Source organism: Punica granatum, chromosome 2 (assembly GCF_007655135.1).
Source record: "Punica granatum isolate Tunisia-2019 chromosome 2, ASM765513v2, whole genome shotgun sequence".
Classification (NCBI taxonomy): Eukaryota; Viridiplantae; Streptophyta; class Magnoliopsida; order Myrtales; family Lythraceae; genus Punica; species Punica granatum.
In genome coordinates, this window is record NC_045128.1 from 28,436,930 (window position 1) to 28,446,019 (window position 9,090).

A 9,090-nucleotide genomic window follows, 5' to 3' on the forward strand; every position below is an offset into this window, starting at 1 on the left:
CTTAATGTATACATGTGGTGTGATTCGATATCTCCATATCCATGACCTGTAAGACTTGGTCATCAATCAACACCCACACTAGTCTAACCGTATTATCGTTGTCCTAATTAACGATAATACTTTGACTATGGACATTTAGGAATAATGTTCGGTAATTATATGATCTCACAATCAAGTCACACTTGATGCCTATTGAACATACTATTCCAAGGACATTATTGTGTAAAATCATATTTAGCGCAATCTACACAATAACAGAAATGCCTCGTATTATAATAAAACAGATATCATATTACAGAACTGATGATAGATTGCCTCTAGAGCATACACCAATTCCTAACAATATACCACTTAGGGAGGGAGGGGGAGTCCTTCCAGTCTATTTCGATGACTTGTCCGGCTCTTTCCGCTAACCTGGTGATGTTTTTCTTAGATAGCATTTCCAGAGGTATGCCTCTCAGTTGGACCCAGAAGGTTACAGAATCGAATGGTATCTCCTCTAGCGACTTGCCCTTGTCCCAGCGTGCAGTCATGAGGTGAGCCCCCTGTACTGACCATGCTCTGTCTCTTTCTACAAAGAGCATGTCTTTCTTGTCTTTGAAGACGCAGACTAGGATGTCATCTGCGTATTTCTTAGGGGTAATGGAGACCCCTTTCCTGATATTCTAGGCCTGCAGGAGGCGAGGGATGATGGTTTTTGGAGGTGGAGGCTTGAAGCCGAAAGGCTTGAGGAGCAGGGTGAGGGGGATGGGTTCATTTGCATCTTTCTCCTCATTGGTTGGTAGGTCAACTATTTCGAGAGCTTGGGCCATGGACATCTGGGAGCCGAACATTTTAGCAAGGGAGGTATCCAGGTCAGTGTGATCCATTGGGGGAGGAGTGTCTTGAGGTTGCGGGGGAGGGATGGTAGGGAATGGCTGAATACTTGATCTGTGGGTAGCTTCGGGATATAAAGGTAAGACTGCAGGGAGATTGGGGTTATGTATATATTCCTGGGACTTTAATGGTTCAAAATTTGGAAGTTGAGACATTAGGTTAATGAGTGATGTGAGAGTTGTGTGTTGCAGGAGAGATTTGATCTCGATCAGGCAGAGTTAATGGAGGAAGAGGAGCTGTTGAAACAGCCTTGTGATTTGCAGGAGGTGGGTGAGCAAAAGCAGTTGGAGTAAATGAAGGTCTTGATGTGCTTGATGGAATTGATCTTGGATGCAGCAGTGGAGATCTTGGTGGAGAGCTTAGTCGAGAACAGGAAGAAAACGATGGAGAGGTGATCAGAAGCTTCCAACAAAGGGAAGAGATAGAGAGAGAGGCTCTCAACTAAGGAGAGAAGGAACTGTCCTCCTAGATAGTGAACTCTCTTGATAAAAGTTTACAGTGAGGCTTGCAAATGTAGATGATGCACTGGGCCTTTGGAATGAATCAAAAGAACGCTATTCGTAAGGAAACGCCGAGAGAATTTATCGGTTGAAGAAGAAGGAAATAAGCCGTACGGAGCAGGGATGTAATTCCGTGATGGCCTACTACACAAAATTGAAGAGGCTATGGTATGAGCTCGACGATTATTCGGAGGCAATGGATTGTACGTGTGATGCAGCGGGCCAACAAGCTAAAGAAGAGGAGGAGGTTGAGAAGCTTTTATCAGTTTCTAATGGGCTGGCTAGCATGAGATTTACAGTACGGTGTGTTCAGAGATTCTCACCACAAAAACCTCTTCTTGCCTTAAGCAAGGCCTTCTCCATTGTGTCTGATTTAGGATTTCTTTTCTTTAGTTGACTGACCCCTTTCTTCTTAATTATCAATTTCGGGTTGGGTCGGTTTATCGGATCGAGTTGGTTGCTGACTCGAGAACCAATGGGGGGTGGGGGGTTACAACCTGCCCGAATTTTTATAACAGGTTTTCGGGTTTTAGGATTTCGGGGTTGGGTTTAGTCGGGTTCGGTCTATTAACGAGTTGGGTTGTTTTGCTTACACCTCTACCAGCAGCCATGGCGGGAACAGCTCGTGAAAATTTCAGGAGACAAAGTTCGGGTCAAGATTATTCAGCTGTTCCAAGATCAACGAGTGCGAAATATCGCCAATTGTTGACTCTTTTCAACAATAAGAATGAGTCAACTAAACGATTATCAGGTATGAATTTGCTATCTGATTAGATTCTTGATTCGGGTGCGACTAGACTCATGACGTTGGTGATTATTGCAACGAAGAAGGAAGTTGAGCGAGCACTTGTTCTTGATTACGATTCCTAATGGGAAAGTGGTCGAAGCAAGTTCTGAAGGGCAAATATGACTTAGCTCCGACTTTATTTTACATAATGTCATGTTTATTAGCAGTAGCTATGGCACCATCGTCTTGGGCATCCATCCTCAAGTGTCATGAGACTGTTAACTCATGTCATTTAGAATAATGAGATTTCTGATTTTTTGTGATGTTTGCTTATGAGCTAAACAAAATCGGCGACCGTTTCCTTTTGGTGAGAATAAAGCATCTATTATATTTGATTTGGTGCAATGTGATATACGGGGCCCGATCTTCACTTTTCTGGTGCACGTTATTTTCCGACGAATTATGAATGTTTGCAGGTGTTTAGGTCTCTTTGTTGTGTCCATCATAAGTCGAGAAATTGTGATAAATTTTAAGAAAGAGCAAGAAATGCGGCAAATGGTTTGCTAACTTGGCAATTAAAATTCAGAAAATAGTATGAAGTGTAAGGTTAACTATGCCAAAAATCATAAATTTTGCATGTTTTCTCAAATCCAGTACAAACAGTTTTAATCATGAAATTCAAACAAAAAGTAAAATTCACAAAAAGAATCAAAAAGAAAAATAGAAATTATGCAAAAAAAATTGGAGGAGGGAGAAAGAAATCTATATTTATGGCTATACTACTATCGTCTAGGAGGATACTACGACTTGGGGGTTCCAAAGACAAGGTTAGCCCAGCCACTGTGATTTTGTTGGGAAAACATATATGTTGATCTCATGGATAATTGTCATCCTAAGAGTTCAAAAATTAATTAAATGTACATATGAAATGTTCAAGTTAAAAATTTGCTTTAAATTTTGGGATAAACTTTTTAACTTTTCATACCTCATTTAATTAGTATTTATAAATATTAGGAGAGCAATTGAGCCCCTTACATTAAGCTTAGCTGTGAGTTCAAGTCTAACAAGTTGACAATGACTAGGCTATTCTCGCCTCTAAAACTCATAGCTAATTTTGTTTGGATATCATCTTTCTAATTATGGAGGGGTGGGATGAGTGGGTTATGGAGGGATGAAATGGGGCGGATTATAGAGGTGTTTTTAATTCTCCATAACCCTGTTTGGATAAACTTCATTAAAGGGTGGGATGGGATGGTATGAGAATTTAGAAAAGATTTTAACCCATAATTATTTTTTATAATGTTATCTCAACGGTTGATCTTCTTATCCTTGTATAACACCCCAAATTGATAGGATTAAAATACAAAAGTTATGAAGGGTTATGGTAGGATTAGTTATCCCTCCATAACCCTCCCCTCTTAAAAATTTTAAAAGCCAAACAGGGATTATTTTAACTCTTCCGTAACCCATCCCTTCATAACTCTTCATAACTTTCAACCCAAACAAGATCGTAAGATCAATATACCTCTTTCTTTTCATATAATGTATCTTATTCTCCACTTCGTTAACTTTTTATATCGCATTTCTAAATTGGCCTTAACTGCAATATGTTCAGTTTCAATCAATCCCAGCAAACTCACAATAGTTGGTTTAATCTCGTCTTTGAAACTCCTGTCTGCTAGCAAACTTGCCGAGCTTCACTTAGGCCAATATGGTCGTCGCTGTTTTCCCTGTCATGATATGCTAGTCTGAATTTTATTTTATCTTTTACTTTTCTCTTTATTAATGAATTTTTTAAAATTTTATAATTTAAAAATTTGTGCTAGATTTGGAAAAATATGATAAGTTCATGTTTTTTGGCGCAATAAACCTTGCATTGTAAATTACTTTTTGAATTTTTTATGCCACATTAGCAAATTGTTTGCCATATCAGCAAAAACAAACAGAAAGCATAACAGGTTCTAAATTTGAGAAAATAGGTAAAGTTCATGATTTTTTGGGTTGTTAACCCCTATATATTAATATATTTATAGTATTTATAGAAATTATATTTATATATGTATCTGTTTTGATATTAGTCTTTCTGTGCTTAAATTAATTTTATCTTAAGCAAAAAATCCAGGATAATAAAATGTTATATATATAGATAATAAAATTTTCTCAAAAATTTCACAATATTTTGTTATATGGATATCTTATCAAAAATATTCATTCAATTTTAAAAATTCAAAAGTTCGTGATTTATTGAATATTATGTTATATAACTATAATAGTATCTCATCAAAAAAATAAAAATTATTCAATTTTATTCGAATCTTATTATAAAATATCTATTAAAAACTAGAAGAAATTATCAAAATTATTAAAAAAAATTTAAATTTTAAAAAAGAAAATCTTATTTAATGATCAGGGCATTCTTAGGCCATCTAGCTAGGCCCATCATGTCTTAGCTTTATTATTATTATTATTATATATATATATATATATATATATATATATAGATATTTAATGGCTTAAATTAATCTGATTTTTCCCATTGGACAAATGCAACGTGAAATGCGTGCTCAGTTTGGGATCATATATATATATATATATATATATGACTTTTCTTATTAGACATTTAATATATGTTCTCTAGTTTAGGACAATATTTTATAGGTAATTTTGGAATTATTAACCTTCAAAGAGTTTAATGATTTCGCTCTAAATAATCAATTAGGGAAGGAAGATTCCATCCATAACTGCGGACTGCATTGGCCGTTCAATGATATGGACGGTCCACCTACTTGATGAAGAAGAGATTGAGAGACGGGGTGACGGTGGGTTCCGTTTATCGGCCAGAGGAGTCGAGGTTGTCCCCGGTGATAGGTCGAGAGGGAAAATTCTTATATGCCCGGTTCGTGCTAGAACTTGAGCCCAGTCCCTTTGTTATGAAGAGTCCGGTTCACATCTCGTATAATATAATTGCTTGATCCCGGTCCACATCACCACTAATATCTTATTTCAATTCGTCCTTAAAAAAAAAAATTTCTTTTCACGGACCATAAAACTTCACAAATTCCACATCCACACACGTGGCTGGAAGAAAAAGGATTTTATGTTTCTTCTCATGAATGTCGTTTTTGCGTGGGAAGCTCATCAGCTTCTCAGTGGGATCTGTGTTAGGGTTCTAAATGAATACAGTTGACTGTACTTTAGCTCCAGTCGACTACCGTGTTCATTTTGCAGTCGTCCCTCCCTCCCTGACCAGTTCCACCTGGACTGGATAAAATTCCTTTTGGCGTGCCCACCATTTTATGTCAATCCAAAAACCTTGCTTGCAGGCATTTTGGCTCTATAAAACGAGGCCTTTGGTTCAATGAGTTAGTGAGTTGATAAGGAGAAATCAGAAAATGGTTGAGGACGAGAAGAAAGCCGACGAAAATGAGAGTGAATATGTCCGAACAGGAGAGTTGATTGCGTTTGATGAATCGAATGCGGGTGTGAAGGGACTAGTAGATGCACAAAACTCGGTTTCAACAACAACCTGAGAAACAACCTATCCCAGTTCAGCATTCCCGTGATAGACCTTGAGGGCGTCCACTCGAGGCCCACCCGGCGCTCTGAGATTGTTCAGGCAGTCAGGGACGCGTCTAACAAATGGGTTTTTTTTTTTTAGATAACCAATCCCGACGAGTCTTCTGGATGAGATGATCCAGGGGATTCGCCGATTCCACGAGCAGGACTCAGAGGTGAAGAGAGAGTTTCACTCGCGGGACCTGAGCAAGAAGGTTACTTATTTTTCCAACTTCGACCTGTACCAGGCACCTACAGCTAATTCAAGGGACACTTTGCTTTCAGTGATGGAGCCCGATCCATCCAGTCAGGAAGAACTACCCGATGTTTGCAGGTTATATATACTAGCTGGACTTACTTGCTCGTTGTTCTATTACTGTCCTAGTCCAATCAATGGACTTAGCGATAGATTTAAGGTACCACAGAAGAGGAAGATGCTTTACGATATCTTGATTGATGCGATATATATTTAAGCTAACCGACTAACGGCATACTAATTTGCCTTCCAAGTGTGTCTACATCGGGAGAATCGATCGCGTAAATGCTAAAACCAATACGAGCTCATTTTTCAGGGAAATACTAATAGAGTACTCCAAGCAAGTGAAGCAACCAGGGGTCACCATTTTCGAGCTGATATCGGAGGCTTTAGGATTACAACCGAGCTACTTCAAGGAAATGGAATATGCAGAGCAGCTGCTGGTGTTAGGACGCTACTAAACCCCCGTGCCCCAAGCCGGAGTTGACAATCGGCTCGACAAGCCACTCAGACGATGACTTCCTGACCATACGTACTATTACAAGATAATTATAGGAGGATTCCAAGTCCTCCATGAAAATCAGTGGGTTGATGTTCTTCCATTGTATGGAGCTCTTATCGTCAACATAGGAGATCTACGTCAGGTGCTCCGGCCCTCTTTTAGTATTCTTGATTAATAATAATTAATTATCTGCTCAAAATTACACCAAACTTGTCGTGTTTATCACAATTCTTTCCCGGATCTTCTCCGCTGTTCACAATAATGGCCTAACCAGATTTCATCATGTAATATCCAATGAAGTAAACACCACTCCGATATACAATTCGCCACCTGTGACATATGTAATTCAATTAGATTTGTGTAATTAAAGAGGAAAGCTGTTCACTTTTAAGAAACAAATTCCAAGAATGCGCAAAATTGCTGGAGATTTGTGAAGTTTGTTATGCTCTAAATGGTTATCTTTGATTTATGTACAGCTAGTATCGAACGACTCGCTTACCACCAGCGTAAGTCATGGGGTACTATCCAAAAGAGAAGGCCCGAGGATTTCGGTGGCATGTTTCTTCAGGGCACAAGATAGGAAGGGCAATGCATCGAGGTCCTACGGACCCATTCCTGAGCTAATATCGGAGGAAAATCTCTCGGTCTACAGGAACATCGATCTCAAAGACTACATGGAATATTACTATGGTAAAGGGCTCGATGGAACCGCTGCTCTGACTCCTTTCAAGATTTAATCTCCCTTCTCCATTTAGACCCTCACAAATCTTGGAGTTAGAAATAAAGAGGAGATATGTTCTGGTTACAGAACGATAATATAGAAGTACGAAGGAAAAATGCTTCAATCTTGTTAAACCAGTTTCCATGTCATGCATCTTGTTTATTTACAGTGCTGCGAACTTCGTATTTTAATATGATAGAACGCATAATATATGAAGAGGAACTGCACCCGGGGAACTATTCGGGTTGTCGTAAACACTTTTACGCTTACAAGAAGAATTTTCTGTTTGATGGTCGCATGTGTTAGAAGCATAATCAGTGAGTATGACAATGACATTATAATATTGGACATATTTGGATCGTTCCAATTGAAACTCCACAATTTTTGATAGGATTGAGATGCTGAATTTAATATATTGGTAAATTTTCAATCGATTTATCATATCAAAGTAAGCACAAATATATGAATATGAACTATGAGAGGCCCTTAGTCCTTACAGCGGAGATTACTTTGTTATGATATACTAGAATGTTACAAAACATATATTTTAGCTATACAAACATTTCTTGAACTGACAATGAAGGTGGGGATTAATGGTAAGAAAAGACAACTTCTAATGAATTTAGAAAAAATGTAGAACGTAGAAAAGAAAGGAAAAAATTATAGTAATTTTCGTAAAAAACTGCCATACAAAGTGCCACTTTTTTTTTTTTTCATTTTTTTAACTTCCGTGAATGTAGGAGAGAAAATTGGTTTGTGATTTTATAATATAGTGTAACTTTACAAAATTCTGAAAACGGTTACAATATGAGGAATTCTCTTATATTAGTAATAGATTTATTTTATTTTATTTGTTTGGATCTATTTACTTTCAAAAAATTGCTTTTCTACTACTCAGTTTTACGTACTTTTCTTCTCCTTTTCTAAAATATTCCACTTTTTCATAGTAAAACATGGAATTCATACACAAATTTGAAGGTTAAACTTGGAAATATAGACAACTCTTTCGTGAACACGCACTGTTATTTTTATCATCACATGTCTATAAAATCTATCCTGCATCAATTAACAAATAAATTTAAGAAAAACTCACATCTTTAAAATAATTTTGAGAAAACATATCCTAAGAAAATTTTTAAATAAATATCAAACTTATAGTCCCAATTGAATGGCTACTATGATCAAGCGCATATATACATATATATAGAGAGAGAGAGAGAGAGAGAGATTTTATAAAACATTTAAAACAGGTCCGTACGTCTCTTTGAAAATATCCGATAAAATTGGAAAACAGATGGGATGCATGAATTTATACTCATGAGAGTTGCATTTCTTTGGTAATTTTTTTCCCTCTCCTTTTTCATTGCGTCTCTTGCGCCCGCTCTTCCTCTTTTTTTTTTTTCCCCTTAGTTTCTTCTTCTCAATGTCCATACATATATTTCAGTAATTATCACAAGATACGTGAAGATAAACTCTTGTATTTTATCTTTTTTTTAGAAAGGTGTGTCTTTTTGAATGGATATTACATCTGAAAAGTTATACACACTTATTAGAGTACACTATAAATCTTATAATTCTAATTATCTTTCAATTAGAAGCAATATTCATGCAAAATATTAGAAGTGCGAGGCCTTTTCCCTAGTATGTGTAAAGCTAAAGTATGTTAATTGAAACTTATATATAAATAATAAGTACGAAAAAAGTTAAACCAAATGTACGACACCTCCAAAAAAAAAATTCCCAATTTTGAATAAATATATATCAAAAGCAATTCTGTAAAAGAATTGAAGAAATTAAAAGTTTTCTCTATAAACGTAAATAAATTAAAGCTAATTTTTTAATACACTGGGGCAACGTCCGGGCTTGCACCAGTAAAGTATTAATTGAAGAGCTTAATGGGCTGCTATATGTAAGTATATATTTCAACTGAATGAAACAAAAATATTTTAAAAA

At 36.7% G+C, this 9,090-nt stretch overlaps 1 pseudogene; it reads left to right on the top strand.

Moving 5' to 3' along the window:
• Positions 1-1,512: 1,512 nt before the first annotated feature.
• LOC116193854 lies at positions 1,513-7,415 on the top strand (annotated as a pseudogene).
• The last annotated feature ends 1,675 nt before the right edge of the window (positions 7,416-9,090 follow it).